The sequence below is a fragment of the Sphaerodactylus townsendi genome, linkage group LG08 (assembly GCF_021028975.2).
Source record: "Sphaerodactylus townsendi isolate TG3544 linkage group LG08, MPM_Stown_v2.3, whole genome shotgun sequence".
NCBI classification, from domain to species: Eukaryota; Metazoa; Chordata; class Lepidosauria; order Squamata; family Sphaerodactylidae; genus Sphaerodactylus; species Sphaerodactylus townsendi.
In genome coordinates this window covers 17,525,686-17,545,487 of record NC_059432.1, presented here as the reverse complement: position 1 = coordinate 17,545,487, position 19,802 = coordinate 17,525,686, and the positions used below count along the sequence as shown (strand labels likewise).

General features: G+C 42.2%; 1 pseudogene; it reads left to right on the top strand.

The window, feature by feature from the left end:
* The first annotated feature begins 4,037 nt into the window (after positions 1 to 4,037).
* Positions 4,038 to 4,156, top strand: LOC125438679 (annotated as a pseudogene).
* The last annotated feature ends 15,646 nt before the right edge of the window (positions 4,157 to 19,802 follow it).

Here is a 19,802-nt window from a genome sequence, read left to right as displayed (position 1 = left end):
ACTGGAGATCCTCAGGCCCCTCAATGATGCGGCTGGCTCTCCACTCGGGCCAGGGCCTTTTACGGCTCTGGCGCCAGCCTGGTGGAACACTCTACTCACCACCAGCTGGTTTGGGGCATGCCATGGGACGCTTTGAAAGAGTTCCGCGATGGGGCCTGCGAAACCGAAGTTGTTCCATCGCAGCAGGGTCTTTGGAGAGCCGTGCCGCTGATGGTGTCTCTGCCCACCCCCCTCTGCTTCCAGGGGGGTCCTGAATTACCATTGGGACCCATTATTTTTCTGGGGAGAGTTGTATATGAGGTTTCGTGGGACATTGGACATTGTTTTAGAACTGTTTTAAATTGTATACAAGTTTTATATATTATATTTATATTGTTCACCGCCCTGAGCCCTTCGGGGATAGGGCGGTATATTAAATCCAATAAATAAATAAAAAATAAATAAATAACTGCATAGGTGGAAAGCAGAGGTGGGATCCAGCAGGTTCTCACCAGTTCCAGAGAGTAGGTTACTAATTATTTGTGTGTGCCGAGAGGGGGTTACTAATTGGGTCTGCTTTTCCATTAGAAATTTCATTAGGTCCAAAAATCATAAAAAAGTCCCTTGTGGTTTTCCTTTGTGGCTGGTTAGCGAAGGTAGAAAACGGGATAATTCTCCCTGTTGGGCTGTTTTAAAAACATGTTTTAGAAATATGGTAAAGTTCCTTGTTTAAGGAAAGTATCCTTCTCTTGATTTCTAGAAACAAAATTAAGTATTTGAAAGTATTACGTATTTGACAGGCAGTCAATTAGAGGAGAAGTAGTTGTTTCTATTGGCAGTAGATGATAGGAATTTCTATAATGAGTTTAAATTAAGAACAGAAAGATACCAGCTGGAAATTAGGAACTTTTTTTAACAGTAAGAGTTGTTTACAGTAACAGAGAAATTATTAATGCCCCGCCCCTGGAATGCTCGCCCACGCCCCCGTTGTGCCCCGCCCAGCCCCATTGGCACTACGCCACTGTTTGAATCCCACCACCACGGGAACCTGTTACTAAAATTTTTGGATCCCACCACTGGAGGAAAGTGCTATCATGTTGCAGCCATCTTATGACAACCTCATAGGGTTTTCAAGGCAAGAGACCAACGGAGGTGATGTGCCATTGCCTGCCTCTGCATAGCAATCCTGGAAATCCTGGGTGGTTTCTCCTCCAAGTACTAAATAAAACCAATGCTGCTTGGCTTCCAAGATCTGGCAAGTCTTACAGGAAACAGCTTTGGGAGCTGTTTATGAGCAATTGTGAAATGGTTCTCAACCCATACTCTAAAACTCAGGAAATTTCTGTTCCTATTTGATGTTTGGGACACTGAAGAAGATCACCGTTTCTCAAATTTGGAAAGAACAGCCTACCTCTTAGAGCCCCCATTCAGCTTTCAACCTAAGACCATTCCATAATATTGGGTTAGAATACTGGCAGGGGCTGATGGGAATTGTAGTCCATGAACATCTGGAGAGCCGCAGGTTGCAGACCCCTGGGTTAGGATAAAGATTACCTTCCACTCCCTTGTAATGTCAGTCATACCAGAAAGGAGGAAGAGTTTAGATTTATACTCCACCTTTCTCTCCTGTGAGAAGACTCAAGGTGGCTTACAAGCTCCTTTCCCTTCCTCTCCTCACAACAGACACCTTGTGAGGTAGGTGGGGCTGATTTTCCACACACACACACCCCAGGAGCGTGCCTGGTGCAACACACACACCACACCCCCTAGTAGCTCTACCTTTGGATGTGGGCAAATGCCCTGCTCTGATTCCTGGAACTACTTTGCCCCCACTCTTTGTTGGGCTTCCTATGATTCAAGCTCTAACTCTACATCCCTAGTTGATATCACATCGACTGACCCCCAGGGAGCAATCCTAAGAGAGGCTACTCTACGTTTGATCCTATTTCAGTCAGTAGTTCTTATTCTCAGGAAACTACGGCTCATTCCGCACATGCAGAATACTGCACTTTCAAACTGCTTTCAGTGCTCTTTGAAGCTGTGTGGAATGGCAAAATCCACTTGCAAACAGTTGTGAAAGTGGTTTGAAAACGCATTATTTTGTGTGTGCGGAAGGGGCCTACTATTACAGCCATAACCCTTCCCATTCTGCTTTGCTCTAGATTCCTTTGTTTACCAGACTTATTATCAGTTGGAGCCAGTGCAGGACTTGCTTGGTGATAGCCCCATGCTTCTGATCTACCTACAGATATCTGCAAGGCCTTTTCACTCTCCAATATCTGCTTTCGGATACAAAGGTTATACTTTGGAAGGTCTTGCCCTCTATAAGATCATATACTGTAACAGTAGTACAGGTGGTGTTATTTAAATATAGATTCTGCTTTCTTGTGCGTGTCCTTTACTTATTTATTACCTTTTAACTCACCTTGAATGCATGCCAAAATTCTTTTAAAAAATGAGCTGAAGGAAAGATCAGGAACAGTTTGAACACTCTTTCATATTTCTTTCACTATAACTTTACTACATACTGAACATGTGGCCCCACTGAAATGTTAGCCTCCTGGTGATACATAACCTTTTCCGTGATGTGTTTAGCATTTGAATTACACAATGCAACACTTGGTGTTAAGGATTCTGTAGACACTGACACCGTATAGACATGGTTTTGTTCCCTGAAGGTATCCTTGAAATCCCTTGGCCCTATGCCCATTCTTATGAGTGAATTTAGTGACAGTTATACCTTGTTGAGAATAAATATAGTGCTTGTCAAGGTTTTTTCTTTCTTTCATTCAAAGGACTGTACATCTATCTGGCACTATTTTGATGTTCCATTTTCAAAGAGTCTTCAACATATACCTTCAAGAGAGAGATTGGATGAGTACAACAGAATTTACAATAAGACTTTGCCATGCAAAGTGTATCATTCTATTTCCAAATTGGCTGAAATCCTGTAAGATCACAAGGGACAGTGATTGACTAGCATACTTAAAGGCCAGTTGGTACTTTTATGAAACCTTTAATCCATTCCATATCTTTTTTCCCCTTTCTTACTAGATCTTACTTCACTCTCTTTAGTTACTGATAGTCCTTTAGAGTCCCTGTGATCATGGACTCCCCATCTAAATCAAAGTTCTTGGACTTCTACTGTTATGGACTATTAGTATGGCCTTAGAGTTAGTAACAGTGGTCAGAGATTTCTCCCCTGTGGTACAATAGAGATCATATCTACAAACTGGGAAAGACTGCATACCCTTAATACAAAGAAGCAGCTGACATAATGATCCTGTAATTTTGTGAAATCAAATAGGAAGGGCTGCCACAAAAATATTAATGGTTTAATTAAGAGGCATTAATTTTCAGTCAATGTTTATGAATTCACACCAGTAACAGCTAAGCTTGGGGGTCCCTGTGATGTCACCATTGACAATTAACACTCTTGAGCCATGGCCTCGAGACACTAATAGAGTTGCTGAGGATTGATTTTGCTTGATATATCTGCCAGTGGGCCACTATTCCCCCAAAAATGGAAGACAGAAACAGAGTTGAGACATCTAGCTGGCTGGTCTACTTCCCTTTTGCTACCTCCCAGTTTCCATTTTTAAATTATGGAGTGGTGGTGTATTAGTCTAGTCTTGATTTGGTTTTAGTGTTTTCTTTATATGGGCAGGAGACTCCAGTTTGGTGAACTGGATTTGTTTCCCCGCTCTTACATATAAAGTCTGTAGGGTAACCTTGGGCTAGTGCATTACAAACAGAAAAGGGATCTGTTTGTAATATGTGATCCATGTTTTTTTATTTTTCTTTATTGTTGGTATTTTGGTCTTTTGACACAAACTTTTTCATTATTTCTATTAAATGTATAGTTTTGATGCTGTTTTTTTGAGCCAGACAGATGTTTTCTTTTTGCAATATCTATACTGTTTCTGGTTCATCTTGTATACTGTAACCTTGGACTAGTCACAGTTCTCTCAGAACTCTTTCAGCCCCACCTACATGACAAGATGTCTGTTGTGGCAAAGACAAGGGAAGATGATTGTAAGGCGGTTTGAGACTCCTTAAGGGATGGCCATACCACCCTGAACACGCCCGATCTTGTCTGATCTCGGAAGCTAAGCAGGGTCGAACCTGGTTAGTACTTGGATGGGAGACCGCCCAGGAATACCAGGTGCTGTAGACCTATGACTCCTTAAAGGTAGATAAAACTGAGGTTTAAAAGACAACTATTTTTCTTTTTCTTGGTGGGAGTTGAATTACCTTAGATCAGTGATGGCGAACCTTTTTGAGACCGAGTGCCCAAACTGCAACCCAAAACCCACTTTTTCATCACAAAGTGCCAACATGGCAATTTAACCTAAATACTGAGGTTTTAGTCTAGAAAAAATGGTTGGCTCTGAGGCATGCGTTACTCGGGAGTAAGCTTGGTGGTAGAAGGTGGCTTTGCTTTGAAGCAACCATGCAACTCTTCAAACAGGTGAATCACGACCCTAGGAGGGTTTACTCAGAAGCAAGCCACATTGCCAGCAACTGAGCTTACTCCCAGGTAAAGGATCGCACTTTAGTTCTTTGCATGAAAATCAGTTGGGTTTAACAGCACTTAACAGTGTTACCTACACTGCTTCCCCAAAACTAGGTCTTAGGTTTAATGCTAATAATCGAGCCCAGCGGCCCAGGCCAGCCTAGAGAGGGGTGGGTGGGGCCGATTCCCCCCCACATGATGAACATGATGTTTGTGTGTGCCCATAGAGAGCGCTCTGAGTGCCACCTCTGGCACCCGTACCATAGGTTCGCCATCACTGCCCTAGATGGGAGCTGAATTTTTTTTTCTTTTTCTTGATGGGAGCTGAAATGTGGAAAAGGTGACTTTTGTTTTTGTGTTTGTTTGTTTCGAAAACTGATTCTGTAGTATATTGCATTGGCATTCTAAACGTAGAATGGCAGAGCCGTGAACTCAAAGGCTGAATGTGAACAGTGAGCCCAGCATTAAATATTAGCCATTACGTTATGGAAAAAAGGTGACTGATACTTTAACTGGGACACAGCATCAGTCCCTTACATGGAAAAAGAGGGATTCTAGTATGCACCTGCCTTGCAGGCATGCAATAAATGTGTGTGGTTTTTTTTAAAAAAAAAAATAAAAACCCTAGACTGCAGTTTTATTAATTTTTTGAAAGACATGTGAACTCTCTTTGGCTCCTGATAAATGAAACATGACACTTCAAGGCCAAAAAAAAAAATCTATTATTTACTTCAAAAGAAGGGAACAAATTTAAAATAGCCTTTGATTTCTCTCCCCCCCCCCCCAATTATTTTGGTTTGACTGTTACAGGGAACAAGCCGAATGGAAATTAATATGCTATTAAATCACATTAAAGGAATGCAAGCCGCCGAACAACTGCTTGGGGGGGCGCAAACATTCTGGGATTTCCCCTTCTATAATTATTCACGACATTCTTTGATTTCATTATGACCTTTTGGGTTTTATTGTTTTGCTTGAAGTATGTCTAAGTTTGGGTAATTGATTTTTGTGTGTGCCTTGTGTAATAATGCGTCGAGAGAACTTTTCCAGTGATATACGACCCTGTCTGCTTGTTTAATCCCCACTTCTATCAGCAGCAATTTGCTAGTCATTATGACCGAGTATTCACTGTAAATGAAAGCTCAGTCTCAAAGGATCTAGCTTTTTCAGGTAAAGATTGTGATGGACTGATTCTTGTGCACCTTGGTTTTTTCCTTGCATGGGTATGTAAATCAGGATGCGATACTCCCTAAAAACACCTATGTCAATCACTATAATTAATTTCCCTCCCAGGGCTGGAACACGGATTTTTGACATACCATCAATATTGATCAAAAATGGCAACAGTGCTCCTGATCTTTAAGAAAAACAATTAACTTTCGAAATTAGATTGCAAATGGTTGGCAGACATGCATTCTCACACTGCTTTTCCTCAGCCTTACTGTTGATTAATAATAAAACGCCGTCAAGTCGCAGCCGACTTATGGAGACCCCGTCATGGGATGGCCAAGGCAAGAGACGAGCAGAAGTGGCTTGCCGTTGCCTGCCTCAGTGAAGAAGAAGACGACGACGACAAGGACGAGGACGAGTTGGAATTCATATCCCCCTTTCTCTCCTGTAAGAAGACTCAAAGGGGTTTACAAACTCCTTTCCTTTCCCCCCCTCACAACAAACACCCTGTGAGGCAGTTGGAGCTGAGAGAGCTCTGAAGAACCAAGGTCACCCAGCTGGCATGCGTAGGAGTGGACAAGCTACTCTAGTTCACCAGATAAGCTTCCACAGCTCAAGTGGCAGAGCGGAGAATCAAACCCAGTTCTCCAGTTAGAGTGCACCTGCTCTTAACCACTACACCATGCTGGCACTTAACCACTACAGCACACTGTACTTCCTTGGTCATCTCCCATCCAAGTACCAATCAGGGCAGACTCTGCTGAGTTTCCAAACTGCGTATCTTCTAGTCTGGCCTAAAAAAACCTGAACAGAGTTAAAAAGATCTTTTGAGCCTGCTGGAGTGAGGTTTGGAGGGAAGTTGTGTGGCGTCATTCTCCTTTCTAGCCTTGCCAGTTTTGCTAAGTTGAACCAGAGAAGAAGAGTTTGGACTGATACCCCACCTTTCTCTCCTATAAGGAGTCTCAAGGCATCTTATTAACTCCTTCCCTTCTCTCCACAACAGACACCTTGTGAGGTTGTTACTAGAATGACCCATGATGGGTTGGGGGAACCCTGTCTCTACCCTTCCTTCCAACCCTTGGGGCATCTACTAAGTACAATACCAAAGTGCCATTTTCAGCACTGGCTCAGTGAGCCCACAAGGACAGAAAACTTTGTCTGGACTTGCCCTCACCTACCTCTCCCTTGCCACAATGCCTGCCTCATCCCTTCTTAAAGGAATTCAGGCAAGACAATGGCTTCAGCTGGAAGGTCCTGTTCCTACCTCCAGCTATGGTCAATCTGCATCACTGAAACGAAGAACATGCTAATGTGATTCCATCAAGAATTTCCTGCCTCCCAGGAAACTAATCTCATTTTCCCCATTTTCTACTAACTTCTCTCTAAGACTACCTTATTTGCATTGGCATTGTCTTACAGCTGTGATTGTCAAATCCTCTCCCATCTTTGGGCACTCCCGAACTTAGACCATCAAGGGCTCAAACCATTAGATTTGGAGTTGATGTTCCTCTCTTGTCTCTCCCCCCCCCCGTCCCCAAGAGGCAAGGCTTCCCTTTAGTCTGAGAGATGAAGGGTCTCTTCGTATAACTCAAGGGCTCATTTTTCCCTATTACTATCCCCCTCTTAGAACACTCAGTATTCAATATCTCTTGGACACCTCTCTGTCTGCTGATATTGTTACCAATGTGTTGCTTCTTCTGCCAGAACCTAGTGCAGGTCGCTAGGCTCTGTTCACCAGGTCAGTCCTCGTCAGGAACAAGTAATACTACCCCCAAATTAGTCCCCAAATTCCTTCACTTTTCCACGCCTATCCACTCAACTCTAAAAGAACAGCACCACTTGCTTTGGAAATTGGGAAGGACCATGGCTCAATGGGAAGGCATCTAATTGGCAACCAGAAGGCCCCAGGTTCAATCCCCAGTGTAAAGATAGCCAATGTGGTGTAGTGGGTAAGAGCGGTGGACTTATCTGGAGAACCGGGTTTGATTCCCCACTCCCCCACATGAAGCCTGCTGAGCTAATCACAGTTGCCACAGAATTCTTTCAGCCCCGCCTACCTCACAAGGTGCCCATTGTGGGGAGAGAAAGGGAAGGAGATTGTAAACTGCTTTGAAACTCCTTACGATTAAGAAAAAAAATGGGGTAAGATTCCAAACTGTTGTTCTAAAGGTTTAAGTAGGAGGGGGTTTGAAAGACATCAACTGGAGAACTTGGAGAGCAGCTGCCGGTCAGGGTAGACAAAATACTGAACTGGAGAGACCAATGGTCTGACTCAGCATAAGGAAGTGTGGTGTGTTCCTGGTTCTGTAGTAGAGTACCTGCTTGGAATGTCCCCTGCTTGGAATGTCCCCAGCTCAGTGCCCAGCATCACCAGTTTCAAAAGGAACAGGTAGTCAGTGCTGTGCCAGACCTCAGTGTGAGACCCTTGCTGAGCTGCTATATTAAATAATAATAATAATAATAATAATAATAATAATAATAACAACAACAACAACAACAACAACAACAACAACAACAACGGCAACGGCAATGGCAACGACAACGACAACGACAACAATGATAATGATAATGATGATGATGATGATAATGATGATGATGATGATGATGATGATAATGATAATGATAATGATAATGATAATGATAATGATAATAATGATAATGATAATGATGATGATGATGATAATGATAATAATAATAATGATAATAATGATAATAATAATAATAACCAAAGCTACGGAACTGTCAACATCAAGAGAGGAATTTTCCAGGGTGACTCACTGTCACCATTGTTGTTCATCATTGCAATGATCCCACTGTCAACAATTCTACAAAAAACCAAACCTGGGCTATCAAAGCTGCAAAGAAATTCACCAAAAAAATTCCACTTGCTGTACATGGATGATCTAAAGTTTTATGGAAAATCAGAAACTGAAATTCAGTCACTGACCAACACAGTCAGAATCTTCAGCAATGACGTTAGTATGGAGTCTGCTTTGACAATGCCTACACAATTGGCATTTGAAGAAAGGGAAGAATTACTGACAGTAAGGGCATAGAAGGATGCCTAATGGAAAAAAACCATAAAGTGCTGAAATCAACCTGAATCCTATAAATACCTGCTGAATACTACAGCTCTGGACAACATCGCTACGGACATGTGAAAAAAATGGTCAGCAGAGGGAATATGTCCAAAGCGGGTCAGAAAAAAATTTGAAGAGCAAATTAAACGGGCGGAATACTTCCATCAAGGCTATATCAACATCTAGGCCATACCCTCACATCAGATACACTGCTGGAATTGTGAACTGACTCATAAGCTAGAGCTGGATGATCTGGACAGAAAACAAAGAAAACTGATGACAATCCACTACTCATTACACCCACAGAAGTGATGTTGACAGACTTTACTCACCCAGAAAATCAGGAGGTGAGAGGGCTTCTGCAAGTGAAACAAATGGTGGAAGAAGAGAAACATGCACTGGCAGATTATGTGAAAAAACAGTGAAGAAACCAACATTGATGGAAGCCAACAGTGAAAACTGCTCAAAGAATGCAAAGACAAAGAGTGAATACCGTAAAACACACTGCAGCAGAAACTGAGAGAAATCCGGCAAAAGAAGGCTCTCCATGGACAGTTCCTAGAAAAAAAATTGAGGACAAAATTGACAAGGAAAAAAACCTGGTTGTGGCTCTCACAAATGGAACTTCTTCTTTGAAAAAAAGGATAGATCGAGAGCTTGATTCTTGCAGCCCAAGAACAAGCAGACTGAACAAGCACATCATCAAAGCCAGAATTGAAAAAGTCCAACCACAGATCCTTAAGCGCAGACTCCTTGCAAGGAAGCAGACGAAACAATAGATCACATACTTAGCTGCTGCAAAGGAATTGTATCGCGAGACGGACTACAAGCAGAGGCATAATACTGTTTGCTCCAGATGATTCACTGGAACTTGTGCCACAACTAACATCTGCCTGCAGACAAAGAACTGGGTGGAATCACAAACCTGAAAAAAAGGTCACTGAAAACGAACACGTAAAACTACTCTTGGACTTCCTAATTCCAGACTGACAAAGTTTTGGAGACACAATACCCTGGACCAATCACGACAGTGGAAAAAGAAAAAAGAGATGGCTGGATAGATTTGATGTTACATTCCTGGTGACAAGCAGGATTGATGAGAAGCAATCCGGAAAAAAACTTACACGATATGAGGATTTAAGGATTGAACTGCAAAGACTCTAGCTGGCACAAACCAGTAAAGGAATTGGTCCCAGTGGCGATCGGCACACTGGGTGCAGTGCCCAAAGATCTTGAACCAGCACTTAAACACCATTGGACAAAATCACCATATGTCAGCTGCAAAAGGCCAATTCTACCTCGGCTCTGCATCAAAGATTATTCGGCCGATACATCACACATAGTCCTAGATGCTTGGGAAGTGTCCCATCGTGTGATGTAATACAAAAAATCCAGCATATTGATCTTGTTTGCTGTGTATAACTGTTTTGTATCAATAATAACAACAACAACAACAACAACAACAACAAGCAACAACAACAACAACAACAACAACAACAACAACAACAACAACAACAATAATAATAATAATAATAATAATAATAATAATAATAATAATAATAATAATAATAATAATAATAATAATAATAATAGATTTATTGGATTTAATATACTGCCCTATCCCAGAAGGGCTCAGGGCAGTGAGCAATATAAAATCATATATAAAACATACAATTTTAAACAATTATGTTCTAAAATAGTAACCCACGAAACCCATATACAACCCTCCCAGAAAAAAAAGGAATGGGTCCCAATGATGTTAGGGGCCCCTGTAGGCAGAGGGGGGTGGGGTGGAGGTACTATCATGTAAGGACTATGTAAGGACTGAGCTCCATGGACCAATAGTCTGACTTGGTATAAGACAGCTTGATGTGTCTTGGTATAAGACAGCTTGATCACAATTTAATATAGAGCAGTATGCTGTTTTTGGCTTCCCAGAGACTATACATATTGCCGCCTTATATTAAGAGCTCCGAGAGTAAGAAAGTGTGCTGCATTACACTGTTCTTGTATCAAATGGTCCTAATAGGCTTTGCCTTTTAAAAAGCTTCCCAGTCATTTGTCAGATTGCAATATATCATGAAAGATATTTGATGCCAGTCCAAAAGGCACTTTTGGTTGCTCAGCCTTTTCCCCCCTGAAGCAAATATCATACTAAAAGTGAACTATCAAGTGAGATTTGAAGGGGGGGGGGGTTGGTGGGAAATCTAACGGCTTTTTTGCTAGATACTGTAAGAGTTATTTGATAAAACTCATTTGACAAAGTGGAAAATGGGCAATTGCATGGCATGGTATTATTTTAGTACCTTCCAGTGTTGAAGGAGGAGGAGGAGTTTGGTTTTATACTAATCTTTCCCTCCTGTAAGGAGACTTAAAGGGGCTTACAAACTCCTTTCCCTTCCTCTCCCCACAACAGACACCTTGTGAAGTAGGTGGGGCTGAGAGAGTTCTGAAGAACTGTGAAGTTCTGAAGCCCAAGATCAGCCAACAGGCTTCATGGGTAGGAGCCAGAAAACAAATCCAGTTCATCAGATAAGAGTCTGCTCCTCACGTGGAAGAATGGGGAATCAAAACCAGTTCTCTAGGTTAGAGTCCACCACTCTTAATCACTACGCCATGATGGCCATAATAAGAAAACCTGAACCCTATACAAGATGCCCTTACATTCCTTCTGGAAATCAAAGTTTCCCAATTCTGCTAGCAGTAGGTGTCCTTTGGAAAGCAAAGCTGGTGTTACGGGACATTGGTGACCCCATCCCCTGTAGCCAATATCATATAGATTGAGAAGATCAGCCACAGCACCTCAGGTTAACACTGTTAATATGTATAGCCTAGGTTAGTCCAATTTCATTAGTTTCTGGAAATTAAGCTGGGTCAGTCCTGGTCACTATTTGGATGGGAAACATCCAAGAAAGCCTGGGGTTGCTACTCAGAGGTAGACCAATGGCAAACCACTTCCAAAGGTCTTTTGCCTTGAAAATCCTACAGGGTAACCATAAGTCAGCTATGACTTGATGGGGGCGAGTAGATCACAGTGGAGAAGGCTCATATACCGCATTACATGCAAATACATTCAATGGCACCCCAGTGATCTCTTGGAAACAGGGAAAGGCATTTTCACAGAGGGCAATCTGGGAAACTGTCATTCACCTTTGCTTCAACCGAATATTGACACATTCTTTCTATTATGCAGTTTCTTTCTTATATTCATGCTCTAGAACAGTGGTGGCGAACCTGTGGCACTCAGAGCCCTCTCTGTGGGCATGTGCGAACAGAGTGTCCGTTCCCCCCACCCCTCAAATCTAGGCTGGCCTGGGCTGCTAGGCTCGATTATTAGCATTAAACTTAAGACCTAGTTTTGGGGAAGCAGTGTAGGTAACCCTGTTCAGCGCTGTTAAACCCCACTGATTTTCATACAAAGAAGTAAAGCGTGATCCTTTACCTGGGAGTAAGCTCGGTTGCTGGCAATGGGGCTTGCTTCTGAATAAACCCTCCTAGGGTCGTGATTCACCTGTTGGAAGAGTTGCACGGTTGCTTCAAAGCAAAGCCATTGACTACCATCAAGCTTGCTCCTGAGTAACGCGTGCCTTTTTTCTAAACAAAAACCTCAGTATTCAGGTTAAATTGCCGTGTTGGCACTTTGCGATAAATGAGTGGGTTTTGGGTTGCAATTTGGGCACTCGGTCTCGAAAAGGTTCACCATCACTGCTCTAGAACATAAGAGAAACTCATACTTGAAACACAGGAAAGTGATATGGGGTTTGTTTCAGATCATGCAAACCTTTTTTAAAAAAAAATCCATGAAAATTCAGAATGAGAAGACCAAGGGTTTTCAAAAACTGATTCTGGTTAGAGGAATGAACTTCAGCTATGCTTCCATCAAGGACTTTATTAACAGAGATGGAGTGGAGTATAAATAATATCAATGCTGCTGCATTTTGGTGTGGAATCAACTGGATCTTCTCCAGCCTTCTGAAGATGAAAAAGTGCTGATGAATCCAACCCGATTGCCTATCTGTAGTCCAAGCTCATGCAGATTTACTTGAAATCAAATTCCAGCTAGATCAGTGGAGAGGGTTTAACCCGCTCCCTGCCTGCCATTTTTGTGCTCCAAGTCATCCTCCCAAGCAACTTCTTCCACTCCCACAGCAAGACTGGCAGTATGAGAAGTTAATGACAGCACCTACTATATCATGAGATGTTGAAATGAATGATTTCTCAGGAGTACAGCTGCTTGGTTCCCTACTAGTGTTTCCTAATGCTAACATGGGATGGAGCTGGCACAGGAATTTCAGGGATCATATCCCTGTTGTGAAGGTAATTGTTGCAGGTCCATAATATTTTCAGGTTGTGAAACACCTCATGCCTGTGATTGGGGAGTGTAATTTCCAGAATGGGCTGGAATTCCTTGAAGACACACAGAAGATAGCTAGCTGAGAGCTGTAGGTAACAATTGGCATTTTCTCTGTTGGGTATTTTCTTTATTGGCCTGAGAAAATCAAAAATAAAATGCAGCCAGCCTCTTTGCTGGTACATCTGGTAACATCTGGTCATGGTAACAATCTGGAAGTAACAATGAGTAGCTTGAGAAACCACCAGAAAATTTATGAGAAACCCATAGAGTTTCTGGTGATTCCTAGTATTACTCATTGTCACTTCTGGGTTGTATCTGGAAGTAATGTAAAAACATCACTGATGTTACACCCATGAAGTCCCCGTCCCCAACTCTCCTGTAAGTTGTCAAGCTAAGCCTGGCAAGACTAGCGGTGTAATTGATCTGTCACTTTACTTTCCCTGGTAAAAGATAACAGTTTTTAAACTGCCTGGGGATAATGCTATAAGTCGCTGTCCAAGGTACTGGAAAAAGTGTGCTTGAACTGTAGGGCTTGACTTTAGACAGTGAATTATGGGGTATACTCTAGATCTGTGGTGGCGAACCTTTGGCACTCCAGATGTTATGGACTACAACTCCCATTAGCCCCTGCCAGCATGGCCAATTGGTCATGCTGGCAGGGGCTGATGGGAATTGTAGTCCTTAACATCTGGAGTGCCAAAGGTTCACCACCACGGCTCTAGATGGTAGCTGAAAGGGCATAGAAATGTGTGACAGTCCACTGGTTTTTGGTATAAGGTATTCTTTATATGTACATCATAAAGCTTCACTGTGATCAGTATACCCAGCCATCACTTAATATATGTTGGCACAAATTACTTGTTAAGAGATAAAGAGGTGATATAGGGGTGTAAGACTAGGACCAGAAAGACATGGGTTCAAATTCCCACTCACTGGGTGACCTTGGAGGATGGGAGAACCATAAAGCTTTGCTGAGCCCCTTGAAAGAAGGGTGAGATAGAAATACAACTGAAAGTGCTGTAGATAATGTTAGGCTGATTCCGCACGGGCCAAAAACAGCAGTGTGAAAATGGTGTGAAAACAGTATAAACCCTTTTACACCCTTTTAAACCCTTTTACACCATTTTCACACTGCTGTTTTTGGCCCATGCGGAATCACCCTTAGAGAGATACCAATAATGCACAGGTGGAGTGTGTTTAAGCACTATTTTCAATGTCTATTTTTTCATTACAGCTTTTCCAAACTACCTCTGTTAGAAAGAAATATTTTGTCCTTTTCTAGGTCAGCCATTGCCAGGATCTGTGCCAGGGCAGTGGAAGCCCAGTAATCAAGTGGATTTGAAGGGGGAGGGCCTCACTGTGTGCCAGATATCGAACAGTTGGCCAATGACAATCCAATCAGCACTTGGCCATCGCTCAGCAATGCAGCAGTGTCAACAATGAAGAGATGGGACATTACTGACTCTTGGTTCGGTCAGGATTTGAGCAAATGAGGCTTTAATTAACCAAGTTCCACTTCAGCCAGAAGGGTCAGAGGTGACTAGCTTCACAGTAAGTAGTTAGTATTTCAAATCCGGCATCTGCATCAAAGCCAAGTGTCCAAGTCTCAAACGCTCTCAGTCTGCCCAAGCCGTCACCCAATCTGTTAGCTGCTCTAATTTTTCACACAATGAAATTCTAATGGTTTTAAGATCATTTACATATGGCCTGGTAGTTATTTAAGAAAACAGCTATTAGACATGTTGGGATAATTAACAGTATGCATGCCATCAGGGACATGTGAATAATACCTCTTTTAAAAAAAAATATATAAGCATTAAGGCAGTCAAATAAATGTAATCTATCCCTCTCCATTAAATTTTTTGTTCCTAACTGCATTAATTAGAAGTTAAAAAGACCTCCATCCCTCTCTATTCAGAGTTCAATGAGGTTTTGTTTTTTTTTTGAAGGGGGAGAGATGGATAATGGCTGGCAGGCCCCTTGTGAAGTTCACCATGGTGTAAGTTTATACTTAATCAGCGAGAAACCCATTTTTCACAGGTGTAACTAGACAACTGAAAAGGCTTTGGGAATCATGCCCGTATATTTCTTTCTTTTTTTTAAAAAAAAAAGCCAAGAATATTAATTTTGGCAGCTCACACTTATTTCATCAGCAGGGCATTGCGGAAGACAGAACAGATCTCCTAAGGGCAACCTGAAACACGGCTCACAACGTCCACAGTTTGATTCAGCTCGGCCCTTTCACATTCATAATTAACTTCCTTGTTAAATGTACCCACCAGTGTCAAACAAAATGAAAACATTATGGCAGTGTGATCATAAGCACTGCCTAGAAGTAGATTTTTTTCAGAGACTTGCTATGCTATTGTTTCTAAATTAAACATTAAAATCATTAAATGACTCTCCCTCTGGCTCAATGAAAACTACATTATGCTTGGCTGTATCTGGAGCCGAATCAGAGAATGATCTTGGGTTATTGGATTAGCTTTGCTTATGCGTACTCGTTTCCTGGAGGGGGAAACTGTCCTTTCTTACAAAGTGGTCTGTAAGCAAGGGCTGTCAACTCCTAGGTATGTCCTTGCAATTGTCCTAAATTACAGTTGATTTCCAGACTTCAGAGATCAGTTACCCTGGAGAAAACATCTGTTAAGGAGAGTGGTCTCTATGGTACTATACCCTCTTTGAGTTCCCTCCCCTTCTGGTGTGGCTCTCACACTGCAGAACGACTTGCGTAGGAAAGTCAGGAAGGTCCCACCCATCTACCTAAAACAAAACTGCTCAGAAAGATCATTTTGTAAAGGAAAAAGGTTATAATTAATGTCTGTGATAGGGTTTGCCAGCTGGCCTCTGCATTCTAGTGGAAGCAAAAATGGGGGGGGGCAGAGCAAAGTCGTGACAACCAACAGTACAACCAGGAGTAACATCACAGTACTCTAGGAATTCCCAAGTCTCTGTGGTAAAAGTCATAGTGACATGGGAAATTCCTAGAATGTCATAGTGTAATTTCCTGGTACAACCAGAAGTGGCAACATGATGTCACATGCCACTTACTCCCAATTTTTTGTTCCTACTGAAGTGAAAAAAATTGGTGGGTATGAAAGCCAGGACTGAAAGATGGCCACAGAGGGCAATCTGGTAACCTTACAATGCAATTGGGGGGGAGGTAGTTGAGCTGGGGATGGTGCAGCCATAGTGCAGCTGCGTTGCCCCCAGAGTCTTGCTGTACCATGGACAGCAAGCTGGGAAATTTAGGTATTTTCACTGCTGTGCTCGCTGTATAGAACAGGGGTCTGCAACCTGTGGCTCTCCAGATGTCCATGGACTACAAATCCCATCAGCCCCTGCCAGCATGGCCAATTGTCAGGGGCTGATGGGAATTGTAGTTCATGAAGATCTGGAGAGCCGCAGGTTGCAGACCCATGTTATAGAACATACCGTTTCTCTAATTTTGCCATTTAGTTTCATTTCATTATTTGTTGAACATATTATAATGTTTTATGGTATAAACAGTGGTGGAAAGTGCTATCAAGCGACAGTTGACTTATGCTGACCATGCATGATTTCAAGACAAGAAATGTTCAGAGGTGGTTTGCCATTGTCTACCTCTGAGTAGTAACCCTGGACTTCCTTCCATCCAAGTACTAACCAGGGATGACCAGGGAATATAATTCTGAAATCTCTTTTTATAGTATTTTTGAAAGTGTGCATCTTGTTCTGATTGCATTGCTTTTAACTGTGCAGCCTCCTTTTGTCTCAAGAAGAGCAGCTGAGTAGAATTGAACTAAATAAATATCTATAGTCATCTATATATATAAACGCGAAATACCATTCACTGACTGACTGACTCATCAACAGAACTCAAAAACCACCAAAGCCACACACATGAAATTTGGCACACCGGTTCCTTACGTACTCCAGGTGCTCACTAAGAAAGGATTTCCCAAAATATTCACTTCCACTCAATTAATTACCTATTTACGGTTTTCCTATTTACGGTTTCACCCCAAAGTTCACAAACAGGCTGTAAAGAAGTATTTTGAATGCCACCCTGAAATTCATAGAGAGCCTGTGATGAAGTATGTGTAGCGAAGCACGGGTGCCCTGCTGGTAACCAATATAACATATAAATGACAATCCCTAGAATGATCTATTTTTTAAAGAGGTTATTTTGAGGAAGAATTTTTTAATCACTTGGCCCAGTAAATTCCATCCAGTAGTTCTCCACATTATATCTCTCAGTGTCTACATGCACATGATGTGACCAGTTACAGATATCTTTATGTCTTCATGGTAGCAATTATACCCTGTCCTTATCAATATTGGGCACCAATATTGGTAAAGCTATAAGCCATATATTATTATGTTTCTTCTAACCCATTGCCTTCTCTCCAACACCATTTTAGCAGCATAGAGATGGGTTCGACTAGCTTTGACTCATTACACTGTCATTATACTGGATTTGGGGGGAAGGATATAAAAATAGCATAAGAAAAGATCCGATGTAAGAGAACAGTTTCCATGCGACTCTTCAAAAAATGAGGCCATTTCAGTTTAAAGGCCACACAAGAGAGGATGACAGAACTATCTAAGAATGACTGCTCAGAAAATTCATGGGGAGAGTCTTTTCAGTCTTGGCCATAACCTACAAATTAGAGGATACATAGTGGAAAGGAAATTAAGAGAGTATAAAAATGAACAGCAATAAGCATACTCCCCCAGGCTTGATCTGGATCAGGTCCAGCAGTTCTCAGCAAAAATAGAAAATGTTCCCTTTTGCTTAAAAGTTTCTAATGGACTTCTAATTACGTCCTTTAGCAACTTGTGGTTGCTGTGAGTTCCCTAGCATTTGCTCTTTTCTCCTTGTTTTTCCCTTGGTACTGTTAGCTGCTCTCCTCCCTGTCCCTTCTTCATCTTCAATGACAGCAGGAAAGTCTCTTCTCGACCTTTTCTGAATATTTGAAGGTGACTCTGGCTTCCCTTCTCTCTGATGCTTCCCCCCACCCCCAGGGATCAGGAGTAGCAGTGAGTGAGTCCTTCGATTCTGGTTTGGAGGGAAAATTCAGGACTGTCATGCTCACCCTCATAATGAAGAGGAGTGTTACGCCTTCCCCTCTGGGTTTCCAGCATTCATGTGGAGTCCAGAGTTCTCCTGGAAGTACAATGGGTCACCACGCTGCAGAGGTCACTTCCTCTAAAGGAAATGGCAGCTCCAGCAGGCACACTCTACAGCACACCATGGAGTCTCAGAATGACATCACATCACCAGTGAGTATTGCCTCCCCCACAAACTCCACCTTTATCAAGTACTTTATCAAGGAGCAGCAGTGGCGTAGGAGGTTAAGAGCTCATGTATCTAATCTGGAGGAACCGGGTTTGATTCTCAGCTCTGCCGCTTGAGCTGTGGAGGCTTATCTGGGGAATTCAGATTAGCCTGTACACTCCCACACATGCCAGCTGGGTGACCTTGGGCTAGTCACAACTTCTCGGAGCTCTCTCAGCCCCACCTACCTCACAGGGTGTTTGTTGTGAGGGGGGAAGGGCAAGGAGATTGTAAGCCCCTTTGAGTCTCCTGCAGGAGAGAAAGGGGGGATATAAATCCAAACTCTTCTTCTACTCCTAAATCTCCAGTTTCTCAAAACAGAGTTAGCACCCACCCCCACACACTGTGCAGTTTTCACCTTATCCTGTACTGTGTCACCTGAATCTGCTCCATATCAGGCAAGATCAACAAACATCCATCCATATGGTTTCTCTGTTTGGCCTCAGCTTTGTGGGATGGGCTCCCCCATTTCTATTCTGCAAGCTATGCAAAAAATCTTCAATGTAAAAGGGGTGTTTTTTTCTATAGAGGTAAGGGGGTTATATTATAAATGAACTGTTCAGGAAGGTACTTTTGAAAGGGACAGCAGACGACACCATTGTATTTTAAGACAAATTAGCTATTCACTGCATTATTACACTGTTGGTGCTGCATTGTTTTCTACTGCTACATTATATCTGCATTTGTCTGCATTATATCTACACACTGTGTCATGTCTAATATGCTCTGCTTATTCAGACTTCTATAATGCTAGTCCTAACGGACTGCTTATTTAAAGGGCACTGCTGCCCAGCTGATATAGAACTAATACTCGATGTAGAGAATTGTTTTCTTCTACAACATCTGTGGACCCTGCTGTCTCTCCCCTCCCCCCCTTTTCTTTTAGGGGATCCATTAGTAGGATGCCATCAATATACTTGATGTTAGAACGCAGCATTTTAATGGGGTTGGTTTTAATATATAGAGAGCCGTTATTTAATGATTACTGATTTTACTGTGCTCTATCTATTTGTTTGTTCACCGCCCTGAGCCCTTCGGAGGAGGGCGGTTTATAAATATAATAACAATAATCATCATCATCATCATCATCATCATCATCATCATCATCATCATCATCATCACAGGAGTGGTATGTCCCTTTTTGCTATGAGACTCTGTCACAGAACTAACACATTAATTCCCATGTCATGCTTACAACTCAGTCGATCCCATGTTTTTTATGGATACTAAAGATTCCTCCCAAGCTGAAATCCACTGCCTTCCAGGATAAATAAACTCAAATACATTTTTATGGCACTAATACAGTTCATTGATGAGACTGTTGCCGGTACTTGGGACGGGGGCTGGAAGGTGTTACCTGCTTCCATTGAGATGCATAAACGA